The sequence below is a fragment of the Panthera onca genome, chromosome E2 (assembly GCF_046562875.1).
Source record: "Panthera onca isolate mPanOnc1 chromosome E2, mPanOnc1 haplotype 2, whole genome shotgun sequence".
Classification (NCBI taxonomy): domain Eukaryota; kingdom Metazoa; phylum Chordata; class Mammalia; order Carnivora; family Felidae; genus Panthera; species Panthera onca.
Genome location: NC_138353.1, coordinates 30,590,475 through 30,605,727, shown reverse-complemented (window position 1 = coordinate 30,605,727; position 15,253 = coordinate 30,590,475). Strand labels below are relative to the sequence as shown.

Sequence of the window (15,253 nt, the reverse complement as noted above, 5' to 3'; positions counted from 1 at the left end):
GAATCAATCGCCAACGGCCAATGGTATAATCGATTGTGCCTATGTAATGAAGGCTGCACAAAAACCCAAAAGGACTGGGTTTGGAGAGCTTCTAGACTGGTGAACATGTGGAAATCTGGTGAGCTTGGAAAGAGCATGAAGGCTCTGTGTCCTTTCCCCATACCTTGCCCTATGGGTCACTTCCACCTGGTTGTTCCTGAGTTATATCCTTTTATAATAAACCTGTAATCTAGTAAATAAACTGTTTCTCTGAGTTCTGTGAGCCGCTCGAACAAATTCATGAAACCCAAGGAGAGGGGCATGGGAACCTCCAATTTACAGCTGATCAGTCAGAAGCGGGTGAATTGCTGGATGCCTAGCTGGTGTCTCAGAGAATTCCTTGGTGATGTAGGGAAGCCCACGCCCCTGACCACACACACACACGTTGGAAATTGGGTGCAGATCCCCATTGCCACACCTGGACTTTTCAGTTTAAGGTAAGCCCCCACATTCCCTTTTTTCTCAAAGCCATCTTGGGTTGGATTTTCTGTCCCTTGTTACCAAGAGAACCCTAATGGATATGGCATTATCTTATTTCATCTTGAATTTGAACCAGGTCTCCTGGTCTCTAGAGCCTGCATTCTACCCACTCCAGGATTTGAGAAGGAGTGAGACTCGACACACTCATAGCTGCATCATATACTTCAGTCAGCAGTAGGGCATCTGCTGGGAGAGGAGAGCCTTGATTCTCCTGCAGCCAGTGGTTGAGGGGAAGACATAATCCACTGGTGTTCTCTGCCCCGTGCACCCCTTCCCTGGAAGAAAAGCACCAATAGGAGGAGGAGTTTAGTCAATTCCTGTAGGGCTTAAACTTGATGTCAAGGGCTGGGAGGGCTCGAAATGGTCCAATATCTTCTTCTACTTCCAGGGATCGATGCTTCCGTATCCACCTTTTAGAGTTCTGCTCTTTCTTTCTGAAGATACTGGAGTCTGGCAAAACACAAATACATCCCAGGCCTCCAGGGGCTGACAACCAGTGTTGCTACCAGTCATATGAGTTTTGTAGGAATGGTGGCTTTGAGAGGAACTTAGTGCATGATGGGATGCTAGATGTGGCACTCTGGAAGGGGAAAAAGGGGACATCTCATGATTGGATAAGTTTCAACAGGTTGAGGGAGCAAGTCAGCCATCTATGTTGGATAATGAGATAAAATAATAAGATATCTCTCAAACACCTTCCATATTTGCTTCAGCATAACATGGGGATGGGGAAAGTGGATAGAGACATAGATGAACTAAGACTAGCCATGAGCTGATCATTATTGAAGCTAGGTTATGGGTGTGTGAGGGTTTATTCTGTCTACTTGCACATATGTTTGAAATTTTCCATAGTAATTTTTAAAAGTATAATGAATAACTTAAAAAACATGTTTTGTGTTTTATTCTTTCCAGAGCCCTTTACACATATCTTGTATGTACCTCACAAATGATTCCCCCCCCCCAACCCCCATTTTAAAAATGGTAAAACTGGGGGACTTGGGTGGCTCAGTCGGTTAAGCATCCAACTCTTGGTTTCAGCTCAGGTCATGATCTCACAGTTTCGTGAGTTCAAGCCCTGTGCGGGGCTCTGCGCTGGCCATGAAGCAGCCTGCTTGGGATTCTCTGACTCCCTCTCTCTCTGCCCCTCCCCTACTCATGCTGTCTCTGTCTCTCTCAGCATATATACATTAAAATAATAATAATAATAATAATAATAATAATAATAAATAAAGATGGTAAGACAAAGGCTGGAGAGGCTGTCATTTATGCAGGTGGACCCGAACCTTCCAAGTCCTGCCTTCCAAGGTCAGTCTGGGCCACAGGTCAACACAGGCAGGTTGGGCAGCCCCTGCTCGATGGGGGTGGGCAGGCAGGGGGGAACCAGGTGAACCAGGGCTGTCCACTGGCAGGTCCAGAGGTAGCCCAGTCTGTGTGTAACTGGTGTGGCGCAGACCCTGCAGGGCCTCAGGGAGTCGTGCAGTGCGCAGTGGAAAGCTCCTGGCCACCGATTTCACGTGCTGCTTGGCAGTTAAGAAAACACTGAGTCTAGCACAGCAGGCTCTGGACCCTTTCATGGGCATCCTGAGAACTGTTGCCTGAACATCTGGGTCTGATAAAGGGAGACCCACGTGGGCTTCCCTGCCCCCTTTCCCATAACTATTTCCGCACTTACCCTTGAAGCTCTGTGCGTGTGGCTGTTCTTTTCTTTCCTTTCCTCCGAACATATGGATTCCCAGCTCCTATTTCAAACTCAAATGCTCCTCTCCTATAAACTCCCCAAAGCTCTCAATTTCCTTTTTCCATTGCTCATTCTTTCCTAAAGTGCATGAAAAAGCCTCTCTTAGCTCTGTTCCAATTTCCTTGTTTATAAAAGAAGGGCAAGGAGAACAGTGATTTCAGTGATCAAGGTTAAGCATGGCCTGATTCCTTCCTTAGGAGAACACACCTCAATAGCCTGGGAGATCAAAGCTTACCAGGTACAAGAACTAATCACAGGAAAGCCCTGATTCCCCCCCCCCAGTACTCAGCCTGCAGGAGGCCTGGTATAGGACCATCTGCTCCCTTTAGCTGGCTGAAATGTCCTTTCTGAAAGTCACTAATAGAATAGAAAAAAGAAAAGTCACGAGCGGGCACGATTCCCGGAAGGTTACTGCTCAAGTGGGAGTGTATTATCTGGGGAGGGAGGGACAGGTCCTGGCCTGCTCCTTAGCCCGTGGCCTTATATTTCCTCACAATAATGGCACCTTACTCCTTGCAGGCAGCAAAAGCCCAACCCTCAGCACTGAGACTGTACACATCAGCATGGACGGGGGCCAGGGGGGAGAGGCAGTTCGATGCACCATCTAGGGCCTGGGGGGCAGAAGGTCCTCACCCAGGCAGAGGTCACAGACCACTAGCACCTGCAGCCACCAAGCAGGTAACACAAATGGCCTGGGGGCTGAGGTCATAAAAGGCAGCTGACACCGGTCAGCCTTAAAGAGCAAAGGGTGGTGGCAGGTGGGGACTGGAGACGACAAGTCCTCTCTGACAAGGGGCTGCAGCTACTCACCTCGGGCTGGTTACTGCTGTGGAAGAAGGTGAGCTCTGTCCTGCCAGATCTTCCATTTTTCCCAGGAAGGGGAGATCTGGATTTTACACGAAGTCTCCCAACTTGAGAATGGACTGTAAGGAAAAATACTGCAAAGGCTGACAGTATCGGCCAAACATAATCTAAGAGCTCACCTGAACGCCCCGTGTGCAGCCCTGACCTAGGGGGCAGGTCCTCAACAGGTGCCGCGTGGCAGGGAAGGTCAGGGAGGAGGTCAGATGATGCTGCGTGGGGCGGGCGCACTGAGGAGGTGAGGCTGCTTGCCATTCCCGGGGCTCAGGAAACACTGTCCGACTTTTGTCATCCTATCACGCTGCGTCTGCTGCCACTTGGGTCCTTACCAACAGCCCTCTAACCCACTTCAGAAATTCTCTTCCTCTCCAAGGCCAGTTCATGAGGCAGTTCAGAACCCTCTCTTTGGGTAAGACAAGCCATTCCCACCACCTCTGACCAAATTTGAGTCAACTTTTTTTTTTTTTTTAATCCCTTAAAAATGTTGATGGATTTTTGAGAGAGAGACACACACACAGGGCGAGCAGGGGAGGGGGAGAGAGAGAGAGACACAGAACCGGAAGCAAGCTCCAGGCTCCAGGCTCTGAACTGTCCGCACAGAGCCCGACGCGGAGCTCATGACCTGAGAGGGCATGACCTGAGCTGAAGTCAGAAGCTTAACAGACTGAGCCACGCAGGGGTGCCTTTGAGTCGACTTTCAAAACAACTTAAAATTCACCTGCCTGTAGAAGAATCAAATAGCACCTGCCTTTCTCTCATACTTGACAAAATCGTGACCAGTGACTCTGGGTACTTAAGAAGCTCTTTCCCCCAACCCCCCAAGAAACATACTGCGCTTCAAGGGTAGCTTCTGTTCCTCATCGCTGTGGGAGAGATAAGAGGGAAACTGAGGCATAGACCTAGAAGCTATTTGTCAAAGATACACGTATTTGGCAGGATTCCAAAGAGCTGGGAGAACCATGTACTAAGCTGTTTTTAAAAGCTTAGGGGGGGGGCGCCTGGGTGGCGCAGTCGGTTAAGCGTCCGACTTCAGCCAGGTCACGATCTCGCGGTCCGTGAGTTCGAGCCCCGCGTCAGGCTCTGGGCTGATGGCTCGGAGCCTGGAGCCTGTTTCCGATTCTGTGTCTCCCTCTCTCTCTGCCCCTCCCCCGTTCATGCTCTGTCTCTCTCTGTCCCAAAAATAAATAAAAAACGTTGAAAAAAAAAAAAATAAAATAAAAGCTTAGGGGGTCTTCCCGAATAGTGCCTAAAAGAGAGAAGTAGAACTGCCTTACAATGGGATGCAATCTAGAACACTGAGAGATGAGGAAGGTCACAGGCCGAGGTACGATCATCGAATCTCTTTCCCTGGCATCACCTTTACTCTGCCACTTAGATTCTTTTATTCGCGTAATTCCCTCCACCCAGGGAGTGAGGCAGATGGGTGGGAGGGGACGGCAAAGAGACGTTTCAGAGCAAGGGAAAGTGCTCTGCACAAGCAACTGCCTGCAGCTGGGTGTGTGCCTGCACCTCTGGGTGTGTGCGGATGTGCATGCTTAGTTTGTATGCAAGCCATTTTGGTTGAGAAGTGTTTCTGTGCTTCAGGAAATACCTCCCAGGGGAACCTTCCTGACTTCAGTCTCTGTCTCCCATCTCCCCGACACACCACGGCTGTTCATTTCATCATTATATGTCTACAGAGCACCTTCTCGGGGGACTGGCACCGAGATGATATCAATGAACAGGAAAGGCCCAGTCCTAGTCCTCCGGGGGCCCACTGTTTAAGATGGAGGCAGACAGGAGAATGGGAGACTGCACATCAGCGGGCAAGCACTTGGACAGCGGGAGTGGACGTGGAGAGGGCACGGAGGAGGCCAAGCTTGAAAGGCAGAGGGGAGGAGTCCAGGACCACATTCTGGAAGAAATGAGGTCTAAGCTGAGATCTGAAGGTCGAGTTGGTACTGGACCAGGTAAAGGGAAGGTGGGTGTTTCAGGTAGAGGAACTAGCATGGGCAAAGATCTGGGGGCAGATTCCCTCTCTCCCACCAGCCCCAGCGCTTGATGAAAATCTGCTGTTTGAGCTCAGGCACAGGCCATCCCAGGGAGAGGTTCCCGGGAGCTCTGGGCCCAAGTATGGGACTGATATGGCAGTGGCCAGCAGCCAAGGCTGAGAACCTTAAAAGTCACTGTTGTCAGATTTAAACTGCTTCATTAAAAGCATCCAAAGTGCCCTCCTGTCCTTAAGGTCCTCAGATGATAGGATGGAACAGGAAGTGTTCAGGGGACACTCTGGAGTACGGCCCTTCCTCCTGATAAAGGACATAAACACTAAAGGTAAAGCACAGAACCTGAGACAAACTCACTTCGAAATGCCAACTTACAGAGGTCAAAGAACGTTCATACTTTTGCTCTCTCTCTCTCTCTCTCTCTCTCTCTCTCTCTCTCACACACACACACACACACACACACACACACACCTGATGGGCTAGGTAGAATGTCAGATTTTTTATATTATTTTTTTAAAGTTTTTATTTATTTATTTTGAGAGAGACGGAGAGTGAGAGCGGGGGAGGGGCAGAGAGAGAGGGACACAGCGCTGACAGCACAGAGCCCAGCGTGGGGCTGGATCTCACAAACAAACCATGAGATCGTGACCTAAGCTGAAATCAAGAGTCCAGATGCTCAGCCAACGGAGCCATCCAGGCGCCCCTTATATTATTTTTTATGGAGGAGGAAACTGAGGCTCCAAGTGGAAAAGTATCCAAGGTTATTGGCTCCTTCATTCACTCACTGACTCCACAACATTAACACAGCTCCTGCTGTTGGCAGGCTTGTGCTAGGCACTGTGGACATGGTGAATAACGAATACTCCCTACTCATAGAAGCCAAGGTTCAAACCCATTGCTCTGATTCCAATCCCAGTGCCCTTTCCAATACACTGAACAGCCCGTTGGATATGTGTTCTCTGGGGTAGTGCTGCAGTGGGTGGGTCTTCACAGCCTCACAGTGTTTGTCAGCAACCCTCCACCCACCCCTGCAAACATACCATCAAAGAAAACACAGCATAGCTGCTATGCAAATGTATCTTCAAGGCAAGGTGCAGACCAGATTTTCTCTGGAAGCCCCTCCCATATAGAAACCTTACCTACCAATGGTTGTCAAGGCTCTGCTTGTCTTTGAGTCACTGAAAATTTTCCTATTCCACCTCCACCCTCTGTACTAGCCTAAAGAGAATGCTTTAAAACCCTCACCTCGGGGTGCCTGGGTGGCTCAGTCGGTGGAGCCTCTGACTCTTGATTTCGGCTCAGGTCCTGATCCCGTGGTCGTGAGATCAAGCCCCATGTTGGGCTCTGTGCTGAGCCTGGAGCCTGCTTGGGATTCTCTCTCACTGTCCCTTTGCCCCTGCCCTACTTGCATGCACTGTCTCTCAAAAAAATAAAAATAAATAAAGTAAACCCTCACCTTTGGCAAGTCTTCCCTCTAAACACTGTCCTACAGGAGTAGGGATGGGGTAAAGGTTCTTTCAAAGGAAAAGGGGGGGGGGTTGAGAGGAGGAGGACAAAACAGGGGAAAGCACAGGAAGAGGACACACCAGACACACTGCCCCCTGGATAATTCTACTGAGCCATAGCTGGCCAAGGTCAGAAATGACTGGCAAAACCCGACCAGACAGACATCTCTCAAAGACGTTTGGGAGAGGCGGGTGTATCTCCCCGGAGCCTGGGCAATGTTATTTCCTGGGGCAAAGCAAGTCACAAAGGATGCAAGCTGATGACTGAATGTCTGGGGCAGGGTGGGAGGCAGGGCCAGGAGGTGGGGGTGGAGTGGTGGAAAGGGAGGAGGGGCAGAGTGCTGGCTGGTTTCACACAGACAAATCTCTTCATTTTTCCAGACTGGAAAAAGCTGTTTGGGCTGTGCACATTTGCAGAGAGTCACGGTATTTACTACGCTTCCTGGCTCAACAGATTTCTTTTTGTCATTCAGTCAAACGCAGCTTGTATTTTTCGTAGCCAGAGCTGAACAGCCCATGGGGGCTCTTCCCCCACATTGTGTTCAAAAACACATCACCAGTGACTCAAAAAACCCAGCTCATATGGGCAACAGGAGTGGGTGGGGGTAGCAATGTTTTAGAGATAAAGACCCACATTTAGACAAACAGTGTCTCCCCCTTGGAGGCATTTAATAACACTCCTTATTTGCCCAGCCCACATTGTTTTCTGGGGAGCCGTAAGAACAAACTGCTATTCTAAAACCTGATTCCTGCACTTGGCATGTGACTCTCAGTTATCCATATTGACAGTGGTGGAGGATAAGGTGCAGGAAAAGTGGTTAATTAAAAAACAAAAAACAAAAACCTTCTTGCCAGAATGTGCCTATGCACAGTTCAGCTCCAGACATGCTTCTGGCCAAATGTCAGGTTGGAAAGTTGGCTGCTGAACCACTGTATGCTAAAACAGTACTTCAATCCAACAGACATTAACTGACCACTTACTATGTGCGAGGTTCAGTGCTAGGGGTGGGAGTATCCAAATGGACCACAACTGAACATGCACTTTACATTTTTAATAGAAAACAGAGTGTGAGCCCAATGCTATGCACAGCTACTGGTGGAATTTGGGGCGTCAAATATGCACCAGGTGAGTAAGGGAAGTCTTCTTGGGGGTAGGAGAGGGGAGAGACCCCTTCACATCACACTGGTAGGCTTCCATAGGCATAATGCCAGCCAAATCACCACACTGGGAATACAGTCATCACATCTTGCTCAAACAACCTACAGTCATGCCGCCCTGAGAGTCGGAGAGTGGGAACCTCATCTTCAGAGATGATATGACATATTCAGGCGATGTCCGACCCCTCTGGGCAAGGTGAGGGTGAATAAACAGGCATCCCTGATGATGCAAGCTAACATCACCTGATACAATGGAATACAGCCTCTAACTTCTTCCTCTTCTTGGGTTGCCAAAGCACAAAGTCATCTTGCATTGATTTAAAGAGAGAAAGGACCCACACAGACTTCTCCGTCTTGTTTTTGAGTCAGGAGCTCTGGGGAGTCAGAGAGGGGTGGAGGCTGATGGAGGGAAGGAGGGGTCTTTAGGGGACCAGGGAGTTGGGGAAGCTGGGAATTCTGTATAGTCCAAGTTGACTATGCCAGATGTAGCTCAATTTTTTTTTTTTTTCTTTTAAGAGACTGTTATGGGTTTCCTTTCCAAAGTGGAACTGCAGGGATGGAAAAATGAGTTTCAGTTGCTATGGAAATAGGAGTTGGCTGGAGCCTGCGGGAGCAGCAGCTGGAGTAGAACAAGTGGCCAGGAACCTGGCCCTGTGACAGAGGGGCTTCCGGCTGGGGATAAGACAACAACAGGCGTTAGCAGGGAGGAGGAGGAGGGAAGAAGAGAGAGGAGACAGATTCTGCTGCCTATGGATTCTGCAGACACGTAGAGTGATAGAGAATGGTGTGTGCGTGTGCATGTGTGTGTGTGTTGGGGGGGGGGGGGGTTGCATGTACATCCCCACAGGCCAAAAGAAGAAAAAAAAAAAAAAGAGGGAGAGAGAAGCAAAATAAATCACTGCCTGAGGAAGAACAGAGCTTCACTGGAGACTCTGAGGTCAAAAAAGCCCTAAGACAGTTGAGTGACAGAAGAGAAGAGGCTTGTTGTTTCAAAGACTTCCAGGGGATGAGCAAATGCCTGAGCAGGGACGGCCCTCGCACTCTGTGCTCCCTCACCTTTTGTCCTCACACAACTCTTCAAATTGAAACTGATGTGGGCCAGAAACACAGCCAACAAAATCCCCGCGGGGTTAGTGAGACTGTGGGAGTGGGCAAGCTGGTGGTTCTGTTTCATCTGCATCGCTGGGTCACTGTTTCCGTTCCAGGTAGAGAGCCTGCATGACCTAGGGGCTTGAGGCTCTTCTAGCCTGACGCTTCAAAGGAGTCTGAATGTTCTCAGCATCACATGCTGAGGAGGTGTTTTGATTAGGCTTATGGTGACTTCAGGTCTTTGCTGGATCCTTCAGCAGGGCTCACCTGGAGGAATATTTTTCTATTCTCACTCCTATCCCAGTAAGAGGAACCACTCAGCCCCCTTCCTCCCATCATGGTGGGGGTGAGTGGACAGGGGAACCTCACCTTCACAAAGGGACTCAAAGTTAGGCTTTTGACACTATACAATTCTATCACTGTCTATACATGTTGTCCCTGAGAAACACTGACAGGGTCATACAGTTTAAGCTGTATTTCTTCATTTTTCAATATATCAAGACTCTAAAAAGTGGAAATAAGCATCAAAGGTGAATAAAATACTTATAAATAAAATTAACCAAGGAGGTAAAAGACTCATACACTAAAAACTGTAAAACGCTGCTGAAAGAAATTAAAGAAGATACAAATAAATGGAAAGACATCCCATGTTCATTGATAAGGAAGCTTAACATTAAGCTGGAAATACTACTCAAAGCAATCTATAGATTCGATGCAAAATCCCAACGACTTTTTTTTTTCAGAAATAGAAAAATCCATACTAAAATTTATATGGAATCTCGAGAAACCCCAAATAGCCAAAATGATCTTGAAAAAGATGAACAAAGTAGGAGGACTCACACTTTCTGATATCAAAAGTTACAACAAAGGTATAGTAATCAAAGCAGCATGACATTGGTATACAGACATATAGAGCAATAGAATAGAGGGCCTAGAAATAAACCCTCACGTGTATGGTCAAATGATTTTCAACAGGAGGCCAAAAACACTTAATGGGGAAAGGATAGTCTTTTCAACAAATAGTGTTGGGAGAACTGAATACCCACATGCAAAAGAAATGAAGCTGGACACTTTATACCAGAATTAACTAAAATGGAACAAAGACCTAAACATAAAATCTAAAACTATAAACTCTTATGAGAAAACACAGAGTAAAAGCCTCATGACATTGAATTTGATAATGATTTCTTCCAGATGACAACAAAAGCACAGATAACAAAAGAAAAACTAGATAAACTGAACCTCATTAAAATTAAAAACTTTGGTGTACCAAAGGACACTATCAACAAAGTGAAAAGGCAGGATGGGAGAAAATATTTGCAAATCATACATCTGATAAGGGATGAATATCCAGAACACATAAAGACCTCCTACAACTTAACAGCAAAAACAAAGCAAAACAAAACCCAACCTGTTTCAAAAATGGACAAAGGACCTAATAGACATTTCTCCAAAGAAGATATATAAATGGCCATTAAGCACATGAAAAGATGCTCAACATCACTAGTCATCAGGAAAATGCAAATCAAAATCACAATGAGATCCTATTAGAATGGCTATTACCCAAAAACCCAGAAAATAACAAATGTCGACAAGGATATGAGAAATAGAAAGCTCTGCGCATTGCTGATGGGAATGAAAAATGGTACAGACACTGAGGAAATGGTATGGTAATTCCTCAGAAAATAAAATAGTAGAATTACCTTATCATCCAGCAATTCCACTCTGGATATATACCCAAAAGAACTGAAAGCAAGGGTATTTGTACACTTAGGCTCATGGCAGTATTATTCACAATGGCCAAAACATAGAAGTAACCCACATGTCCGTGGACAGAAGAATGGATAAACCTAATACCATACACGCATACAAGAGGATACGATTCCATCTTAAAAAGGAAGGATATTCTGACACCTGCCACAACACGGATGAACCCTGGAGACATTATACCAAGTGAAATAAGCCAGTCACAAAAGAACAAATATGGCACGATATCACGGATACAGTTTACCTGGAGTAGTCTAAATTATAGAGATGGAAGGTACAGTGATGGTTGTCAGAGTCTGGAGGAAGGAGGGAATGGGGAGGAAATTAAAATTAATCAGAAAATTGAAGTCTTTGTTTACTGAGTTTAGGAAGATGAGAAAATTCTAGAGAGGGATGGTGGTGATGTTTGGTTACACAACCATGTAAGGTACTTAATGCCACTGAACTGTACATTTTTATATGGTTAAAATGGTAAACCTTACGTCATGTATATTTTCCCACAATCAGTGTGTGTGTGTGTGTGTGTGTGTGTGTGTGTGTGTGTAAATAACACACAGTCAGCCTCTTGACTTCTGCGAAGTTCTGCCCTCACAGGCTGTCTGTCCAGTTAAGCCCAGTCAGCACCCAGGATAGGTTCTTTCCCCTTGTCAAAACTTACAGAGGTGGAAACAAGACCACAGGCTGGTGTGGCGATCCCCTCGTGTGCAGGCGGGATAGAAAGATGAATGGAGATGAGGATTGTTCAGGGAGGACAGTCCCCTTGCTCTGATGCAGGGTCTCCAGTGATAAGGGCTGTCAGGCAAGAGTGGGCACAGTGGGCACTCTGGCAGCTGAGAGGAAGAGGGGGACTTTTGCTTGGCTGGCAGGTGGTATCACAGAGGAAGTGGTGTTTCAGGGGGCTTTGAAAGAATGAGGATGTGCATGTGTGTGAACTGGGGGAGGGAACTTCAGGTGGGTTGTCTGTCTGTCTGTCTCTAAAGAGAATGCCAGTTCAGCAGGGAGAGGAGGTGACCAGGGAGCAGATGACAGGAACATGTGCCACACAAGTCTGTTGTCTTGGAAGGTAAGTATTATAAAGGCATATTTGGCCTTGATCTGTAACCTTCTGGAGCAGACCCAGAAGGAATTTGAATGCCAAACTCCCAATAACAACAACTTCTGTGTACAGAGGACTTACTATGGTGCGTCTTACTCAATAACCCTAAATGGTAGGGAACAACATGAGCTCCATTTTCAGCTGAGGAAACTGAGGCCCAAGTGGTTAAGCAACTTGCCGAGAACACACACACGGCCAGTAATGGTGGAGCTGGGCTATCAACCCAGAACTACATGGGTCTCAAACTCTAATACACAGAAGAAATGCCTCAGGAGCTAGTTTTTTTGTTTTTTTTGTTTTTTTTTAATTTTTTTTTTTTAACGTTTACTTATTTTTGAGACAGAGAGAGACAGAGCATGAACGGGGGAGGGTCAGAGAGAGAGGGAGACACAGAATCTGAAACGGGCTCCAGGCTCTGAGCTGTCAGCACAGAGCCCGATGTGGGGCTCGAACTCACAGACCGTGAGATCATGACCTGAGCCGAAGTTGGAAGCTCAACCGACTGAGCCACCCAGGCGCCCCAGGAGCTAGTTTAAAAACACAAATTCCATTCCCAGTGGCCAAAGATGGAATCTTTTGAACAACAAAACTAAGTAGTATTGGATTATAACCCAGAGTATAAAATAAAGCCCATGAGTCCATATTATTATAAATAAAAAGAGAAATTAATAAATGGGAGAGAAGAGCCAAATCATCTGTGCTGAAGAATTCCAAATAAATAATGTAGATATACTACCCTAAAGAAGGGAGGATAGAACTCCCCAGTGCCTCAAGCATGGGCTGTGCATAATCACTTCCTTCCAAGAGTACGGCATGGAATGGAGTGGCGGGGGGGGGGGGGGGAACGGGAACAGAGTAACCTTACAGTGGACAGACCTGACAAACGTTCAGTCAGGTGATCGAGGTATCAACAGCGATAGGTCATGTTGACCATGAAGTGATGAAAATGGCACTTTACCTCTGTGGCCTTCCTCTCCCAAACCCATAACACCAGTCTAACCATGAGAAAAAGATCAGACAAATTCCAATAGAGGGGTTATTCTACAATATACCCGACCAGTACTTCTCAAAACTGCGAAGGTCATCAAAAACAGGGAAATTCTGGGGCACCTGCGTGGCTCAGTCGGTTAAGCGTCTGACTTTGGCTCAAGTCATGATCTCACAGTTCATAGGTTTGAGCCCTGCGTGGGGCTCTGTGCTGACAGCTCAGAGCCTGAAGCCTGCTTCAGATTCTGTGTCTCCCTCTCTCTCTGCCCCTTCCCTACTCGTACTCTGTTTCTCTCTCTCTCTCAAAAAACAAACATTAAAAAAACCTTAAAAACAAAAACAAGGAAATTCTAATACAGTCACAGACAGTAGGAACTGAAGAAGTAACAACTAAATGTGATACTAGATGAGTTCTTGGAATCAAGGTAAACACTAAGAAAAACTGAATCAGCTATGGACTTTGGTTACAATGTATTCATATTAGTTCATTTTGTTACAACAAATGTACCATAGCACATTTGTTACTCTTAATAATAGGGGAAACTGGGTGTGGGGTATGTGGGAACTCTCTATGCTATCATGTCAATTTTTCTGTAAATCTAAACTGGTCTAAAAAAAATATAATCTATTTTTAAAAAATCCCCAGGTTTACCCTCGGAACCTCTGGCCCTCTGCTGTGACTTTGCATAAGTGTATCAGAGTTGTGAATGAAGCTGGCCCCATTCCCTGCCTGTTGATGGACTTAAGAGAAGCCGCAGATACAGTGATATCGGCAGGGTGGGGGGAACAGTTCACCCCTCCTCCATTGGACTCCTCCTCCATCGGACTCCCTGTATGCCCTCCTCCATCGGACTCCCTGAGGTTAGGGATGGCGCCTCTCTCATTAGACTGGCAGCCTTCCTCATATGAGAACTGGATCTCCCCTCTCAGGCGAGGCAGCCTGGTGGCCCCTGAGGGCAGGGACCGCTTTTCCTCTTGAGGATCTCAAGAAGGCCTCCCTTAGTAGCCCCAGGGGCCACAGATTCTCCATATGCATTTTGTCTTCCTTTTAGGTAAGTCAAGGTTCTTCAGATGGGTGGGAGGAGAGGCCATGTCCAAAACGTACGTTTTTCAAAGCTGGCAAATTCGGCTTGTTCCAAAATAATACGTCTCCCAACACACTCAGAGAAGCACAATCGGTGCTCATAACAGCAAGCTCAACGATCTCTTGGGTTTGGGACCCTAAGCTTCCTCTCTGGCGCCCCTCTTACCTCGCGCCCCGTAGCAACAGTGTAAAACTGGGTTGCTGCCAATTCTATAATGGAACTCAGCATCCCAGGAAACGGTGTCTCAGCTTCAAGAGGCTATTGTTGGAAGGTGCACAGCAAGTGACCCCAAAATGTGGGACAGTGTATCAGCAGAATGCACACACAGTATCTGTAATTACTGATCTGCAGAAGTTCTCAAGACAGGACAGGATGCGCCTCTGGACAAAGCAGGAAGAGCAAGGCCTGGAAATCAAATCAAGACGTGACAATGAGGGGGAGAAAAAGGCCGATTGTATTAACATAAGCTGAAGGAATATTAGGTAGACAGAAATGGTGGAGTGCGAGGAGCTCAGAAAAGCTGGTACAAAAGAGAAGGCTTTGAGAGTCTGTCTTATCTCCCACGTTGTTCAGAGCAGTGGGGTTGCTCGAAACTCTTGAACGTTACAGGCGGCTCAGAGGGCTGGCCAGAGCTTCCTGGAATACTCTCTTGACAGAATCGTAAGGCTGGTCCAGGGAGCAGGAGGAAGGCAACGATTTGGTCACTGATTTCAGTCACGTCTGCCGTGGGCACAGGGACGGGGGCTTAGATCAGGCGCGCTGTCAGTGTGGACCCTTGTACCCCTCAGAGGATACAAACATCTTAGGCTGTCCTATTAAAAATCATCCATCCTGCTCACCTTGTTTTGGTTCTGTGAATACCAATCTTCTAACTAGACCTTGGCTTCCCATGCGGGCTTCCCTACAGATGGAGGAATGTGCTGACAAGCTGACATAAAGTTTTCAGGCTGCCTCGCAGTGCTTGTCCCATTGTGATTTAATATATTTGTGGTCTGGCTTCCTTACCAGGCTCCTGTGAATTTGGTTAGTCTGTCCCTTTCAGCCTGATTAGCTGCATGTGCACCAAGGAATCAACGAACTATGGATGGTGCACCAAGCTCATCCCTGGCCCGTGAAGAATGAGCTCCACCAGTGTCCAGGCCCCCTCCATGCTGGCCCTAAGGGGGCTTTCTTTCAGTGACAGCTTCTCCCTGGACGTCACAGTCTAGCTGCTCTTTGCCACATCAATCACCCCAACCACCCCAACCCTGTGCCCAGAGTGAGCTGTGGGGGCCCTGAAAACAAAGCATGCAGCACCAAAAGCAACTTTATGAGTCCCACGGGACAAAAAAGAATTAAGGAAGAGAGAGGCCCTTTGCTGGGGGGGGTGGTATGATGCCAAGAACACACGATAGAGTATAAGCTGAAGAAGCTGGCAATGTTTAATCTAGAACAGGGAAGATCTGGTAGGGCCAGCAGGTTCC

The 15,253-nt window shown here is 47.2% G+C and overlaps 1 protein-coding gene and 2 long non-coding RNA genes across 10 annotated transcripts in view; 1 reads left to right on the top strand and 2 right to left on the bottom strand.

Moving 5' to 3' along the window:
- The window catches only part of CHD9 (chromodomain helicase DNA binding protein 9), a 234,466-nt gene that overhangs the window by 213,225 nt on the left and 5,988 nt on the right, over positions 1-15,253 (bottom strand). The gene's annotated exons all lie outside the window — the stretch shown is intronic.
- On the bottom strand, positions 664-2,929 carry LOC132690389 (uncharacterized). 3 transcript variants are annotated; one of them, XR_009615375.2, is made up of 3 exons: positions 2,891-2,929; positions 2,192-2,335; positions 664-1,099 (listed from the first exon to the last, which is right to left on the bottom strand). It is a non-coding gene; the product is annotated as an uncharacterized LOC132690389 (long non-coding RNA). The 3 variants fall into 3 exon arrangements; XR_009615373.2 differs by lacking the exon at positions 2,891-2,929 and adding an exon at positions 2,763-2,884; XR_009615374.2 differs by lacking the exon at positions 2,891-2,929 and adding an exon at positions 2,768-2,884.
- LOC144614598 (uncharacterized) lies at positions 2,991-13,434 on the top strand. Of its 6 annotated transcripts, none has more exons than XR_013552458.1 (5): positions 2,991-3,095; positions 4,798-5,067; positions 7,667-7,734; positions 11,603-11,685; positions 13,352-13,434. It is a non-coding gene; the product is annotated as an uncharacterized LOC144614598 (long non-coding RNA). The 6 variants fall into 6 exon arrangements; XR_013552454.1 differs by having other exon boundaries at positions 4,798-5,078; XR_013552457.1 differs by lacking the exon at positions 11,603-11,685 and having other exon boundaries at positions 2,992-3,095.